This window comes from Dendrobates tinctorius, unplaced genomic scaffold, assembly GCF_039654945.1.
Source record: "Dendrobates tinctorius isolate UK_male_01 unplaced genomic scaffold, ASM3965494v1 ptg000070l, whole genome shotgun sequence".
Lineage (NCBI taxonomy): Eukaryota > Metazoa > Chordata > Amphibia > Anura > Dendrobatidae > Dendrobates > Dendrobates tinctorius.
The window spans coordinates 95,162,325-95,180,389 of NW_027361738.1; positions in this window are offsets into that span (position 1 = coordinate 95,162,325).

Consider the following 18,065-nt stretch of genomic DNA (forward strand, 5'->3'; position numbering starts at 1 on the left):
GACATTTTGCGGCCTAGCACGCTGTGATCTTTTGACCCTCTGGACAAGCTGTCCAGCAACTCTTTTGATGTTTGGAACCTGTCTTTGGAGTGCTCCGGGCCTGCCAGATAACAGCTGTTGCGATGTCGATGTCTGCTGTGGATGCTCCTCATCTGAGCTATTGGAAGCAGCACCCTCTTCCCCCAATGGATGCCAATCTGGGTCAACAACTGAGTCATCCATCACCTCCTCTTCTATGTCATGTGCACCTTCCTCTGTGTCACCGTGTATGGTGGTATAGTGTGCGGGAAGGGGCACCTGAGTCTCATCAGGGTCAGAATCTGGCTCTGTACACTGCGAGGACAATGTAGTGCTCTGAGTGAATGTACCAGCAGAATCATCCATCAGCGGCTGTGCATCAGTGCACTCCATGTCAGATTCATCTTGGCCTGGGTAATTCACCATTTCACTTGATAATCCAGGCATGGTATGTGAAAACAGCTCCATGGAGTAATCAGTAGTATGGCCTGCGTCATCCTTCAATCTTGGTTGGGGTGAAGGACACAAGGAAAGGTGTGGTTCATGAACATGAGCCTCCAATGACGACTCAGTGCTTTTACTTTTTACAACTGAAGAAGAGGAGGCGATAGAGCTGGAGGCTGAGTCAGAAATGTAAGACAAAACTTTTTCCTGATGCTCTGGCTTTAAAAGCGGTTTGCCAACTCCTAGAAAACTAAGCGTTCGAGGCCTTATGTAGCCAGACGATGACGCAGGCTCAACACCTCCTGCATTCAGTCCTATTTTGCTCTTGCCACTACCATCAGATCCACCACCAACACCATCATTACCAGCTGCCAACCCCCGCCCAATTCCACGGCCTCTTCCACCAGCCTTCCTCATTTTTGGTAGAAATGTAGACAAAATCCAACAAACTATATAGTAATGTAAAACAAGGTACAAGGTGTCTATATGACAGGGGAGATTTTGAATCTCTGCACACACTTTTGGACACTGGACACTTTTGGATTGTGTGAGGCCCAATGAATATCTGAGCGCTATGTGACAGGCTCGATGGCACAGCTGCTGTGACCAAAGTGACTAGAGGATAAGGGAGATTTTGAATCTCTGCACACACTTTTGGACACTGGACACTTTTGGATTGTGTGAGGCCCACTGATATCTGAGCGCTATGTGACAGGCTCGATGGCACAGCTGCTGTGACCAAAGTGACTAGAGGATAAGGGAGATTTTGAATCTCTGCACACACTTTTGGACACTGGACACTTTTGGATTGTGTGAGGCCCAATGAATATCTGAGCGCTATGTGACAGGCTCGATGGCACAGCTGTGACCAAAGTGACTAGAGGATAAGGGAGATTTTGAATCTCTGCACACTCTTTTGGACACTGGACACTTTTGGATTGTGTGAGGCCCAATGAATATCTGAGCGCTATGTGACAGGCTCGATGGCACAGCTGATGTGACCAAAGTGACTAGAGGATAAGGGAGATTTTGAATCTCTGCACACACTTTTGGACACTGGACACTTTTGGATTGTGTGAGGCCCAATGAATATCTGAGCGCTATGTGACAGGCTCGATGGCACAGCTGTGACAAAAGTGACTAGAGGATAAGGGAGATTGGATTGCTTTTAAAAAAGCAGTTTGCGGAGCAGTGGGTAAACAGCAATGCCAGCCTGTCAGGAAGCCTTAAAAGGCAGCCCAACAACCAACACCACTGATACACCACTATATAGCCTCCCCTTGCACTGCACACACAGTGACTGGTGTGTTGTGCAGGCCAAATCGCTAGCAGCAGAAGCAGTTCTTTTGTCTTCTTCCCTGCCTAACGCTCTCCCTACAGAATCAGCAGCAACCTCTCCCTATACTGAGATCGGCAGAAGTAAGATGGCGGTTGGCGTGCACGCCCTTTTATACCCCCTGTGACGCCCACCAAAGCAAGCCAATCACTTGCATGCCCTTCTGAAAGATGGTGGTGACCCCTGCCTATGTCATCACGTTGCCCACAGTGTCCGTGGATCCTGATTGGCTGAAAAAGAGCGCAAAACAAACTTTTGAAACGCGACTTTGGCGCGTAAGTCGCCGACCTCGTGGCCGACCTCATCCTAGGGTCGGGTTTCATTTCATGAAACCCGACTTTGCCAAAAGTCGGCGACTTTTGAAATTTTTCGACCCGTTTCGCTGAACTCTAAACATCACGGCCCATTTACCCAACTCCTTCTTTATTGGGAGGGAGAGGGGTGTGTGTTTCTATCCTGGGCAGCCTCGTAAGTGCTTTAAATGTGGCAAGGCAGGTCACCTGGCAAATACCTGTACTGTGGTGAAGTACAGCCTGTGTGGGGAGGTCGGCCATCTAGCTGCAGACTGCCAGAACATCAGGTGCAACCTCTGTGGGAAGATCGGTCACCCTCACAGGGACTGTCCAGACGCCTGGCACAATATCTGTAAGGACTTTCCTGACGAGGACTTGGTGGCAGGGGCAGAGATTCTGGAGGAGGCAGCTTTACTGTCAGGGGAAATACTGACCAGACCAGAGGTCCACCAGGGGTCTACTCAGCTAACACCAGAGCAGCAGGGTTCAGAGAGAAAACAGGGGAGTATGGAGGTTGTACCTCAGGGGCAGCAGTCACAGGAAGGCACCATCTGTGTCTGAAGAGTATAGCAATAATCAGAAAAGGAAGAAAAAGGACAAGGCCTCCCGTAAACCTGAGGGGTATGACACTGGCCAAGGAGCCGGGAAGAAATTCCAGAGCTCTGCAGGTGTAATGGTCGTATCTAACAGGTTTGATGTTCTGTCTGAGTCTGACGGCGATTTTGAAGATGACCTTAAGAGAATTGACGCAGAGTGTGATAGGGACGTAGAGGACTGTCCTCCGCCAAAGCGGAAGCCCTTACCTGAGGGCACTCGGGAAGAGTCTGAGATGGAGACCGGTGGTGAACAGAATAACTCCGACTCAGATCTGTGACGCTGTTAACCAGATAATGTCCAAACTCAGATAGGGAAAATCATTAGGAGAAATTAGGAAATGTTAAGATAGAGAAGGATGAGTCACTGGGTAGGAACATGATGAGCTCTGTTTGCAAGTGTTTTTTTTTTTTTTTCTCTCCTCAAACTAGGAGTATGGACTCTAAGTTAATTTGATATGTATAAACTGGATATGTAATGAATGTATGTACAATCCTAGTGAATTCAGTTTTGTATTATTGGAGGAATGTTATTTGTATTTGTTTTGTTTTTACAATAAAAATTGCCCCCTATGTACAAGAATATAACTACTATAATACTGCTCCTATGTACAAGAATATAACTACTATAATACTGCCCCCTATATACAAGAATATAACTACTATAATACTGCCCCCTATGTACAAGAATATAACTACTATAATACTGCCCCTATGTACAAGAATATAACTACTATAATACTGCCCCCTATGTACAAGAATATAACTACTATAATACTGCTCCTATGTACAAGAATATAACTACTATAATACTGCCCCCTATATACAAGAATATAACTACTATAATACTGCTCCTATGTACAAGAATATAACTACTATAATACTGCTCCTATGTACAAGAATATAACTACTATAATACTGCCCCCTATGTACAAGAATATAACTACTATAATACTGCCCCTATGTACAAGAAAATAACTACTATAATACTGCCCCTATGTACAAGAATATAACTACTATAATACTGCCCCTATGTACAAGAATATAACTACTATAATGCTGCCCCCTATGTACAAGAATATAAATACTATAATGCTGCCCCCTATGTACAAGAATATAACTACTATAATACTGCTCCTATGTACAAGAATATAACTACTATAATACTGCCCCCTATGTACAAGATTATAACTACTATAATACTGCTCCTATGTACAAGAATATAACTACTATAATACTGCCCCTATGTGCAAGAATATGACTACTATAATACTGCTCCTATGTACAAGAATATAACTACTATAATACTGCCCCTATGTACAAGAATATAACTACTATAATACTGCTCCTATGTACAAGAATATAACTACTATAATACTGCCCCTATGTACAAGAATATGACTACTATAATACTGCCCCCTATGGACAGGAATATAACTACTATAATACTGCCCCTATGTACAAGAATATAACTACTATAATACTGCCCCTATGTACAAGAATATAACTACTATAATCTGCCCCTATGTACAAGAATATAACTACTATAATACTGCCCCTATGTACAAGAATATAACTACTATAATACTGCCCCTATGTGTCAGAGTTTGGCTGTGAGCATGTAGGCGTATGTTATTTTGTGACTTGCTGATTCTTCCATCCCTTGTGTGTTTTCTGCGGCTGATGTACCTGGATATAGAACAGATTCAGTGCCCTCTCGGTGTCGGTGTTGTGGTCCTGGTGGCGGCCGCTCCTCCACCACAGCAGGTCTATACAGGAAGAAGTTGATCCTCATTGTAGTATTTGTCAGGCAGCTAAATAGCAGTTAACCTACAATCAATGCTCGGGGTTAAACTTTGTGACCCCCCATCTGTGGACAGAGCCTTGGGGCAGATAGTGGAGGAGATGAAGTTACTGATTGATGCTGCACATATAGATCGGTGTGTACATATAAGTATGGAGTTGTGTTTTCTACTTGTGCTTCTCTTTTCATAAATTTGCAGATTTCCTTCTTATTATTATTCTCTAGTCACATCCAAAGCTGCATTTACAGGTATCTCTCTAACAGAAGGGTTTCCGGTATTGACAATATAATATATAAAATGTAACATTTTGCATTCTGGGCTGATTGATAGCTTTGTAGTGGATGGGGGTCTTTATTTCTTCATGCATAGATATATATGCCTGCAGCCTCCACTAGGGGGAGCTCAAGAAGTGAATTCAATAAGCTTGTATGCAGTGAGCTCTGGAGCTCCCTCTAGAGGCAGCAGCAGGGATCCAGGATTTTGCTCTCTTCCTATGCAGGGGATTTGGAGATCTGCAGCAGAATATGAAGCTGTGACAGCTACAGCGATCCATTAGGACATTATCTGCATTGCTGGATACATTGTGACCTGTGTCTCAGCGTCAGAGTCTCATTTCCAGGCCTATGAATTAACTGCTTACAATGTGTTTCTAAACAACCAGCCCTTACTAGCCGGACCACCCAAGCCGTCGTCTTATTTTAGGAACGTCAGCTCTGGAGCATAATGGAGAAGATGTGGAGGGGTTTGTACGGATAGTGTGTCCCATCACAGATGGATATTGATAACAGATGTATACGCCCCCTCCCCGCCCCCATCAATGGATTCTCACATTATACATTTTGGTTCATTGTGCAGGAAAATTCCCCAAAAATATAAATAATCCAGTCGCCTTCATGATAGAAGCCGTTAAAGTCTCTTTTATTTAGCTCTTCTCCTCGGATAGCTGGGTGACTACTATGGTGCCTGATAGAGAGTCCTGCAGGCCTGGGATGGGGCATGTATGGGGCCTGTGGGGGTCTCAGCCAGGACCAGGAGAAGGCTCAATTAGGACCCTTGTAATAGTACCTCCTAGTTTAGAGGGGTAACAACTGACCTGGTATCAAATCCTGCAAAAATCATAGCTGTACGGCACTATTTCTTTGCACTGCTATTAGGATATTATGTAAGGAAGCTGTTATTTGGTCCTTTATGGTTGTATTATTCGAGCACTGTATGGTGGTATTATTTGGTTATCATGTTGCTACAGTGATATTTTTGCTCATAGTATGTTGGTATTATTTGAGCACTGTATGTTGGTATTATTTGCTCACTATTTGTTGTTATTTGAGCACTGTACGGTGATATTTTTGCTAATTGCATTTTGATATTTAAGCATTGTATGGTGGTATTACATAGGCATCACACACTATATTATTTTTTCAGTGTATAGTATTTGTTTAGGCAACTGTATGGACGTGTTTTACGTATAGCAGTATAATTTATCATTTGTGGCGGATATAATCAGGTAATGTATGCTTATCTGTAAACTTAATACCCTGAAGTGTTGGGAGCTAACAGAAGGGATCACTACGTCCAATGGACGTCTAACCCTGTCCGTATGATCCCCTCTGAGCCCTTATAATGAAGCACTATGATATTAGGCTATAGAGTGGAGCTCAGCGGGTCGCTCTACTGTCCTGTGCCTCACGGTATGTGAATGTGTTGGGACTGGTGTGTAATTTGCTTGATTTCTACACTTTCACATACATATTCATTGTTTTTGGGAAGTTTGACAGATTCTATTTGTGGCTCAGATTCTTTGCTTACATGACGTTACGAGCAGCGCCCTCACACATCTGTGTTTAAATACAATGGGTTTGTCTGCGGAACGTGCAGCTGTGCGTGGGTGAAAGTAGTCACGACACAACCCTGGTGTCTGTGGGACCCTAAAGAATTTTTTCTCTAGTACGAGTGTGTCTTCCAATGATGTAGGCTGAATGTAATGTCTGTCTCTCAGTAATATAGGTTGGATGTGAGGTCTGTGTCTCTCCCAGTAATATAGGCTGGATGTGAGGTCTGTGTGTCTTTCCCTGTAATATAGGCTGGATGTGAGGTCTGTGTGTCTCTCCCAGTAATATAGGCTGGATGTAAGATCTGTGTGTCTCTCCCAGTAATATAGGCTGGATGTGAGGTCTGTGTGTCTTTCCCTGTAATATAGGCTGGATGTGAGGTCTGTGTGTCTCTCCCAGCAATAATTGCTGGATGTGAGGTCTGTGTGTCTCTCCCAGCAATAATTGCTGGATGTAAGATCTGTGTGTCTCTCTCAGTAATATAGGCTAGATATGAGATCTGTGTGTCTTTCCCAGTAATATAAGCTGGATGTGAGGTCTGTGTGTCTCTCCCAGTAATATAGGCTGGATATGAGATCTGTGTGTCTTTCCCAGTAATATAGGCTGGATGTGAGGTCTGTGTGTCTCTCCCAGTAATATAGACTGGATGTGAGATCTGTGGGTCTCTCCCAGAAATAAAGGCTGGATGTGAGGTCTGTGTCTCTCCCAGTAATATAGGCTGGATGGGAGGTCTGTGTCTCTTCCAGTAATATAGACTTGATGTGAGATCTCTGTGTGTCTCCTAGTAAATATAGGCTGGATGTGAGGTCTGTGTGTTTCTCCCAGTAATATAGGCTGGATGTGAGGTCTGTGTGTCTCTCCCAGTAATATAGGCTGGATGTGAGGACTGTGTATCTCTCCCAGCAATAATTGCTGGATGTAAGATCTGTGTGTCTCTCCCAGTAATATAGGCTAGATATGAGATCTGTGTGTCTTTCCCAGTAATATAGGCTGGATGTGAGGTCTGTGTGTCTTTCCCAGTAATATAGGCTAGATATGAGATCTGTGTGTCTTTCCCAGTAATATAGGCTGGATGTGAGGTTTGTGTGTCTTTCCCAGTAATATAGGCTGGATGTGAGGACTGTGTGTCTCTCCCAGCAATAATTGCTGGATGTGAGATCTGTGTGTCTCTCCTAGTAATATAGGCTGGATGTAAGATCTGTGTGTCTCTCCCAGTAATATAGGCTAGATATGAGATCTGTGTGTCTTTCCCAGTAATATAGGCTGGATGTGAGGACTGTGTGTCTCTCCTAGTAATATAGGCTGGATGTAAGATCTATGTGTCTCTCCCAGTAATATAGGCTAGATATGAGATCTGTGTCTCTCCCAGTAATATAGGCTGGATGTGAGGTCTGTGTGTCTCTCCCAGTAATATAGACTGGATGTGAGATCTGTGGGTCTCTCCCAGAAATAAAGGCTGGATGTGAGGTCTGTGTCTCTCCCAGTAATATAGGCTGGATGGGAGGTCTGTGTCTCTTCCAGTCATATAGACTTGATGTGAGATCTGTGTGTGTCTCCTAGTAAATATAGGCTGGATATGACATCTGTGTGTTTCTCCCAGTAATATAGGCTGGATGTGAGGTCTGTGTGTCTCTCCCAGTAATATATGCTGGATGTGAGGTCTGTGTCTCTCTCAGCAATATAGGCTGGATGTGAGGTCTGTGTCTCTCCCAGTAATATAGGCTGGATGTGAGGTCTGTATGTGTCTCCTAGTAAATATAGGCTGGATGTGAGGTCTGTGTGTCTCTCCCAGTAATAATAATAATAATAATAATCTTTATTTATATAGCGCCAACATATTCCGCAGCGCTTTACAGTTTAACAGTTTCAAAACACAAGTCATAAGTAACAACGCTAACAATACAATAATTAAAGCAAAATAAGACGAAATAAGACGACCCTGCTCATGAGAGCGTACAATCTACAATGAGGTGAGGGAGATACAGAGTACAGGTGTGTATTTACAATGGTGTATTTACAATGAAGGTCCAGCCATCTTGCAGGAGTGAAGGATGGATGGAGATAGTGAATGGGCTACGCACGCACACTTACACAGAGAATGACTTTGATTAGTGAATGTGATAGGCCGCTCTGAACAGGTGTGTTTTGAGGGAGCGCCTAAAACTATGCAAATTGTGGATAGTCCTGATTTCTTGGGGTAGAGCATTCCAGAGGATAGAAGCAGCACGGGAGAAGTCTTGGAGTCGGGAGTGGGAGGTACGGATTAGTGCAGAGGTTAGTCGAAAGTCGTTTGCAGAGCGCAGCGATCGGCTAGGCCGATAGACAGAAATGAGAGAAGAGCTGTAAGGGGGTGCCGCACTGTGGAGAGCTTTGTGGGTGAGAACAAGTACTTTGAATTGGATCCTATAATGAATGGGCAGCCAATGTAAGGACTGGCGAAGAGCGGACGCGTCCGAGTACCGATTACCCAGATGGACGATCATGGCTGCTGCATTGAGTATGGACTGGAGAGGGGATAGTCGAGTGACGGGGAGGCCAATTAATAGAGCGTTGCAGTAATCCAGGCGAGAGTGGATCAATGCAACAGTGAGGGTTTTTGTTGTTTCCATAGTGAGAAAAGGGCGGATTCTAGAGCTGTTCTTTAGGTGTAAGCGGCAAGAGCGGGCAAGAGATTGTATATGGGATGTGAAGGAGAGATTGGTGTCAAACATAACACCCAGACAGCGCACCTGCTGCCGGGGTGTTATTGTGGTACCACCCACGGAGAAGGAAATGTCAGATTTAGGGAGGTTAGTAGACGGCGGGAGCAGAAGAAGTTCAGTTTTGGAGAGGTTGAGTTTCAGATAGAGAGCGGACATGATATTGGAGACTGCGGACAGACAGTCACTGGCGTTCTGTAGTACAGCGGGGGTAAGGTTGGGGGAAGACGTATATAGTTGTGTGTCATCAGCATAAAGATGGTACTGAAAGCCAAATCTGCTGATGGTCTGTCCAATTGGGGCTGTGTAGAGAGAGAAAAGAAGGGGGCCAAGGACTGAGCCCTGAGGTACCCCGACAGCAAGAGGAAGAGGAGATGACGTGGAGCCAGAGAACAAAACACTGAAGGAGCGGTCAGAGAGATAGGAAGAGAACCAGGAGAGTGCAGTGTCCTTAATGCCTAGTGACTGGAGCCTAGAGAGTAGGAGATGGTGGTCAACAGTATCGAAAGCTGCAGATAGGTCAAGAAGAATGAGCAGAGAGTGGTCACCGTTACGTTTTGCTGTCAGAAGGTCATTGGTCACTTTGATGAGTGCAGTTTCAGTCGAATGTAGGGGGCGGAAGCCGGACTTTGAAGGGTCTAGAAGGGAGTGAATGGAGAGGTAACGGGTAAGGCGGGAGTAAACTAGGCGTTCCAAAAGTTTAGAGATGAAGGGGAGATTGGAGACTGGTCTGTAGTTGTTTGTGCAGGATGGGTCGAGAGCAGGTTTCTTTAGTAGTGGAGTAACGATGGCGTGTTTGAAGGAGGATGGGAAAATGCCCGAGGAGAGGGAGAGATTAAAGATTGTAGTTAGGTGGGTTGTGACGACTGGAGAGAGAGACTGGAGGAGATGTGAGGGAATGGGGTCGGTAGTGCATGTAGTCGGACGAGAAGAAGAGAGGAGTCTGGAGACTTCTTCTTCTGTTATGGGATCAAATGTGGAGAGTGAGCCAGGGGAGATGTAGGAAGGGATGGGAGTCACAGCACTTGGTGATTGGGAGCAGATTTCTTGACGGATGTTATCTATTTTTTCTGTAAAGTGGGAGGCCAGGTCATCAGCACAAATGTCTGTGATAGGGGCTTGTGCTTTTGGCCTGAGGAGGGAGTGAAAAGTGTCAAAAAGTTTCTTGGGGTTGTTGGCTAGTGAGGAGATCAGGGTGGTGAAGTAGGTCTGTTTGGCAAGGTGAAGGGCAGCGTTATAGGTTCTTAACATAAATTTGAAGTGGATGAAGTCTTCTGGTGTGCGGGTTTTTCTCCATAGGCGTTCAGCACTCCTGGAGCATCGCTGGAGAAGTTGAGTTTGCGATGTGAGCCAGGGCTCTTTTACTCTGTGTTTGGAGGTTCTGAGGGTGAGGGGAGCTACTTGGTCAAGGGTGCTTCTAAGAGTGTCATTGTAGTGATGAACAGCCAGATTAGGACAGGAAAGAGAGGAGATTGGGGACAGAGATGAGTGTAGGGAATCTGAAAGTGTCTGAGGGTTAATAGCTTGTAGATTTCTGACTGTGTGGTAGGTAGGAATGAGCTGGGGTGGGCGAGGATTTGTGAGCGTGAAAGAGAGAATGTTGTGGTCAGAGAGTGGAAGCGGTGAGTTGTTTAGGTGGGAGATTGAACAGAGCCGGCAGAAGACCAGATCAAGGGTGTTACCGTCCTTATGTGTCTCAGAGGTTGAAAGCTGTGAGAGGCCTAGAGAGGTGGTTAGTGATAGAAGCTGGGATGCAGATGTGGAATTAGGGCTGTTAATGGGGATGTTGAAGTCTCCCAGGATGATATGATACAGTCATATGTAAAAGTTTGGGCACCCCTATTAATGTTAACCTTTTTTCTTTATAAGAATTTTGGTTTTTGCAACAGCTATTTCAGTTTCACATATCTAATAACTGATGGACTCAGTTATATTTCTGGATTCAAATGAGGTTTATTGTACTAACAGAAAATGTGCAATCTGCATTTACACAAAATTTGACCGGTGCAAAAGTATGGGCGCCCTTATCATTTTCTTGATTTGAACACTCCTAACTACTTTTTACTGACTTCCTGAAGCACTAAATTGGTTTTGTAACCTCATTGAGCTTTGAACTTCATAGCCAGGTGTATCAAATCATGAGAAAAGGTATTTAAGGTGGTCACTTGCAAGTAGTTCTCCTATTTGATTCTCCTATGAAGAGTGGCATCATGGGCTCCTCAAAACAACTCTCAAATGATCTGAAAACAAAGATTATTCAACATAGCTTTTCAGGGGAAGGATACAAAAAGTTGTCTCAGAGATTTAACCTGTCAGTTTCCACTGTGAGGAACATAGTAAGGAAATGGAAGAACACAGGTACAGTTCTTGTTAAGCCAGAAGTGGCAGGCCAAGAAAAATATCAGAAAGGCAGAGAAGAAGAATGGTGAGAACAGTCAAGGACAATCCACAGACCACCTCCAAAGACCTGCAGCATCATCTTGCTGCAGATGGTGTCACTGTGCATCGGTCAACAATACAGCGCACTTTGCACAAGAAGAAGCTGTATGGGAGAGATGCGAAAGAAGCCGTTTCTGCAAACACGCCACAAACAGTCGCCTGAGGTATGCAAAAGCACATTTGGACAAGCCAGTTACATTTTGGAAGAAGGTCCTGTGGACTGATGAAACAAAGATTGAGTTGTTTGGTCATACAAAAAGGCGTTATGCATGGAGGCTAAAAAACACAGCATTCCAAGAAAAACACTTGCTACCCACAGTAAAATTTGGTGGAGGTTCCATCATGCTTTGGGGCTGTGTGGCCAATGCCGGCACCGGGAATCTTGTTAAAGTTGAGAGTCGCATGGATTCAACTCAGTATCAGCAGATTCTTGACAATAATGTGCAAGAATCAGTGACGAAGTTGAAGTTACGCAGGGGATGGATAATTCAGCAAGACAATGATCCAAAACACTGCTCCAAATCTACTCAGGCATTCATGCAGAGGAACAATTACAATGTTCTGGAATGGCCATCCCAGTCCCCAGACCTGAATATCATTGAACATCTGTGGGATGATTTGAAGCGGGCTGTCCATGCTCGGCGACCATCAAACTTACCTGAACTGGAATTGTTTTGTAAACAGGAATGGTCACAAATACCTTCATCCAGGAACTCATTAATAGCTACAGGAAGCGACTAGAGGCTGTTATTTTTGCAAAAGGAGGATCTACGAAATATTAATGTCACTTTTATGTTGAGGTGCCCATACTTTTGCACCGGTCAAATTTTATTAAAATGCAGATTGCCCATTTTCTGTTACTACAATAAACCTCATTTGAATCCAGAAATATAACTGCGTCCATCAGTTATTAGATATATGAAACTGAAATAGCTGTTGCAAAAACCAAAATTGTTATAAAGAAAAAAGGTTAACATTAATAGGGGTGCCCAAACTTTTACATATGACTGTATAGGCTGGATGTGAGGTCTGTGTGTCTCTCCCAGTAATATAGGTTGGATGTGAGGTCTATGTCTCTCCCAGTAATATAGGCTGGATGTGAGGTCTGTGTCTCTCCCAGTAATATAGGCTGGATGGGAGGTCTGTCTCTTCCAGTAATATAGACTTGATGTGAGGTCTGTGTGTGTCTCCTAGTAAATATAGGCTGGATATGACATCAGTAATATAGGCTGGATGTGAGGTCTGTGTGTCTCTCCCAGTAATATAGGCTGGATGTGAAGTCTGTGTATCTCTCAGCAATATAGGCTGGATGTGAGGTCTGTGTCTCTTCCAGTAATATAGGCTGGATGTGAGGTCTGTGTCTCCTAGTAAATATAGGTTGGATGTGAGGTCTATGTCTCTCCCAGTAATATAGGCTGGATGTGAGGTCTGTGTGTCTCTCCCAGTAATATAGGCTGGATGTGAAGTTTGTGTCTCTCTCAGCAATATGGGCTGGATGTGAGGTCTGTGTCTCTTCCAGTAATATAGGCTGGATGTGAGGTCTGTCTCTCCTAGTAAATATAGGTTGGATGTGAGGTCTATGTCTCTCCCAGTAATATAGGCTGGATATGAGGTCTGTGTGTGTCTCCTTGTAAATATAGGCTGGATATGACATCTGTGTGTCTCTCCCAGTAATATAGGCTGGATGTGAGGTCTGTGTGTCTCTCCCAGTAATATAGGCTGGATGTGAGGTCTGTGTCTCTCTCAGCAATATAGGCTGGATGTGAGGTCTGTGTCTCTTCCAGTAATATAGGCTGGATGTGAGGTCTGTATGTGTCTCCTAGTAAATATAGGTTGGATGTGAGGTCTATGTCTCTCCCAGTAATATAGGCTGGATGTGAGGTCTGTATGTGTCTCCTAGTAAATATAGGCTGGATGTGAGGTCTGTGTGTCTCTCCCAGTAATATAGGCTGGATGTGAGGTCTATGTCTCTCCCAGTAATATAGGCTGGATGTGAGGTCTGTATGTGTCTCCTAGTAAATATAGGTTGGATGTGAGGTCTATGTCTCTCCCAGTAATATAGGCTGGATGTGAGGTCTGTATGTGTCTCCTAGTAAATATAGGCTGGATGTGAGGTCTGTGTGTCTCTCCCAGTAATATAGGCTGGATGTGAGATCTGTGTCTCTCCCAGTAATATAGGCTGGATGTGAGGTCTGTGTGTCTTTCCCAGTAATATAGGCTGGATGTGAGGTCTGTGTGTCTTTCCCAGTAATATAGGCTGGATGTGAGATCTCAAAAATTATAAATAACCGAGGGCGCTACGCATTAGATTTTCAGGATATTTAGAGCAGCAAATATTCAGACAATACCACCCTGTTTGTCCAATGAAAAGATAACACTAAAATATATATTTATATTTGCGCTAAAAATAATCCCCTAAATGGATTAAAAAACTAACCTCACTTAGAATATATATTAAAATGCTACTAGATGCACATATTTCACAGTACAAGGTTGAAATTTAAAAATTAGAGGTTAGTTTATTAGCCTAGGTGTCAATAGAAAACAGGCAAACAGTAGGGGAGATGGATGTGCTATAGTCACACCTATACAAAGATTTCTCATTAAAAAACACACAATGGGGTACCTTCACTATACTACTATTTTCTATTGTATTTTATACTGTTTTTTTTATTGCTGTCACATTATTATATCACTATTAATTTATAATCATATATGACTTTTTTCATCATTATTCAGGGAGATTAGATATACTCCAGCTGCAGCACGAGGACGTTCTCCTGACACAACCTGTTGAGTCATTGTCCAATAAAGAGAAATCAAATTACGGGACAAACTGTCAATCGGAAGCGCAATTGTTGCCTGATCGCTCGGGTCGTATGACATGTCATGTATACATTTAACCCTGCGAGGGAATAACGACCTGAGGGCCCGTGTGACAGAACACCGTATAGGACTGTCAGTGGGAACCTGCCATCCCGAGAGATATCGCTACAGACACAATAGAGGAGCCGAGAACATGATACTGGGAATTACCAATTTGTAAACCTTGAGGATCGGATTATTGGCTCTGTCCTCATGTGACAGCTCCGCAGGAAACAAAGCCCTGAATATGGCAAGTAACAAAACTAGGAGAATGCGGGATGCCGGATACATGACAGGAGGGGCCCGGAGACCTGGGTGGGACCGAGCATACGGACAATAAAACAAGAATGATAATACCGTAGGTCAAAGAAGACTGGAAGAAACTGAAAATGTATTTAATACCTATAATACCTTACCTCCTCCCCGAGACAGGAAAAACTATGGAAAAAACTGCATGGAACGGAAAAATAATTATCACAAAGCTTGTATTATTGTTCTATCAGCTGTATCTTCTCTATAAAGAGCAGTATTATAGTAGTTATATTCTTGTACATCGGGGCAGTATTATAGTAGTTATATTCTTGTACATAGGAGCAGTATTATAGTAGTTATATTCTTGAACATAGGGAGCAGTATTATAGTAGCTATATTCTTGTACATAGGAGCAGTATTATAGTAGTTATATTCCTGTACATAGGGGCAGTATTATAGTAGTTATATTCTTGTATATAGGAGCAGTATTATAGTAGTTATATTCTTGTACATAGGAGCAGTATTATAGTAGTTATATTCTTGTACATAGGAGCAGTATTATAGTAGTTATATTCTTGTACATAGGGGCAGTATTATAGTAGTTATATTCCTGTACATAGGGGCAGTATTATAGTAGTTATATTCTTGTATATAGGAGCAGTATTATAGTAGTTATATTCTTGTACATAGGAGCAGTATTATAGTAGTTATATTCTTGTACATAGGGGGCAGTATTATAGTAGCTATATTCTTGTACATAGGAGCAGTATTATAATAGTTATATTCTTGTACATAGGGGCAGTATTATGCTGCAAAATTTGTTGGTAGTCTTCTGACTTCATATGCCATGCACACGGTCAAGCAGTCCAGTGCCAGAGGCAGCAAAGCAACCCCAAAACATCAGGGAACCTCCGCCATGTTTGACTGTAGGGACCGTGTTCTTTTCTTTGAATGCCTCTTTTTTTCTCCTGTAAACTCTATGTTGATGCCTTTGCCCAAAAAGCTCTACTTTTGTCTCATCTGACCAGAGAACATTCTTCCAAAACGTCTTGCGTTGAAATCTCTTGTCAATTTTTCTTTTCCGTCCACATCTAGGGAGGTTAGCCACAGTGCCATGGGCTTCAAACTTCTTGATGACAATGCGCACGGTAGACACAGGAACATTCAGGTCTTTAGAGATGGACTTGTAGCCTTGAGATTGCTCATGGTTCCTCACAATTTGGTTTCTCAAGTCCTCAGACAGTTCTTTGGTCTTCTTTCTTTTCTCCATGCTCAATGTGGTACACACAAGGACACAGGACAGAGGTTGAGTCAACTTTAATCCAGGTCAACTGGCTGCAAGTGTGATTTAGTTATTGCCAACACCTGTTAGATGCCACAGGTAAGTTACAGGTGCTGTTAATTACACGAATTAGAGAAGCATCACATGATTTTTTGAACAGTGCCAATACTTTTGTCCACCCTCTTTTTTATATTTGGTGTGGAATTATATCCAATTTGGCTTTAGGACAATTCTTCTTGTGTTTTTTAATTTAAGACAAATTAAATGAAGATAATAATAACAACAAAGAATTTGTGTTTGCAATCATTTTCAGGAAGAAACTTAGTATTATCTGACAAAACTGCAGGGGTGTCAATACTTTTGGCCACAACTGTATAATACTGGGGGCAGTATTATAGTAGTTATATTCTTGTACATAGTGGCAGTATTATAGAAGTTATATTCCTGTACAGAGAATTATTATAGTAGTTATATTCTTGTACATAGGGGGCAGTATTATAGTAGTTATATTCTTGTACATAGGGGCAGTATTATAGTAGATATACTGTATTCTTTTACATAGGGGCAGTATTATAGTAGTTATATTCTTCTACATAGTGGCAGTATTATAGTATATTCTTTTACATAGGGGCAGTATTATAGTAGTTATATTCTTCTACATAGGGGCAGTATTATAGTAGTTATATTCCTGTACATAGGGGCAGTATTATAGTAGTTATATTCTTCTACATAGGGGCAGTATTATAGTAGTTATATTCTTCTACATAGGGGCAGTATTATAATAGTTATATTCTTGTATATAGGAGCAGTATTATAGTAGTTATATTCTTGTACATAGGGGCAGTATTATAGTAGCTATGTTCTTGTACATAGGGGCAGTATTATAGTAGATATCTTACTGTACATAGGGGGCAGTTATATTCTGGTTCTGTTCTGACTTGTCTGTATAACCTTTCTTTTATTCATAAACGTATGCGCTAAACAGGTAATATCTATTCTAATATCCAAACCCAACAATTCATATAAAAGTCTAAATCAACTACTCATTGGAACCCATCGTCCGCTTGCCTTCCTTTAATTATTGGGTGTGCGCCAGTTACACTGTAATATAAAATGTCTATAAAGTATGATGTTTCTAGAACCTTCTAGAAATCTCCCATTTCACACTACTGAGGACATTGTCCACTGTCAGCACTTCCCCCCCTCCCTTACAGCCCCCTCCTTTTGCCCCCCTTAGCAACTGACTGTGTGTGTGCTTTCTGCCGGCATCTGAAACCTGATACCGGGCATTTCCTATCGAAGCACAGCTAGGGGGAAAAGATCTCTTTGTTCTGGCCGAGGCTGGATGCCAGTCATATTGCAAAAAACATACAACTCAGAGATATAACCACCATATCACTGCGTAGGCAACAAAAGCAGCTTACCAATCTCTAATTTTCATAATCCTAATCCCTCCAGAAACTGAGATATGGATTGCTCCCAAACGGAGTGTCCCAAGTATGGCATGCTTGGTGTCTTCGGATTCTATTCGGTAAATCATAAACAATGATGCCATATGTGTGTTGTTACGGGCTTTTCTCGTTTAGATATAGTTATTCTAAGTTTTGTAGCCAAATCCTAACTTGGAGAGAGGGAGGTTGGACCTCTCCAGACCACCCATTTTGTGAGGTCACAGACCCTAGGCTATAGGTATTCCTTACCAAATTCCAGTCAGTTCAGCTGGAGTCCTCCTGCCAGAGAGACGTGCCGATGAGTGGGGACGTTTGGTTAAGCGCCCCTCCCCCAGCCACATGGTCTGTCTAATACCAACTACACACATGTGTTACTTTCTGTTCTTTCATCCACTTTGTTTTATATTTGTACACATTTAATGTCTCAATTTATTACAACTTTTGTATTTGTAATCACTGCCCGACTTTGTGGAATAAATCGTAAAATTATCAGTTTTACTCCATGCTCTAAGAAACGAACTATGCGCCTTTTTTTAGACAATCGCTACTAATTTGGGGTTTGCTGCGGACCCTCTTAATTAACTCTTTGATTAAGTAAAGCGTGGCTGGTGGTAGCGTGTTGTGCGTGGCTGGCGAGGCTAGCTGGCAGTACAGAAGGGTCTTATATTGCTGAATGAGTGGTTGAGGCCACAGCATTGATAATTCCCTTACTGCCGTTGTCTAGTTGCCCGTGCACAACAAGCAGCCCGTCCGGCGACT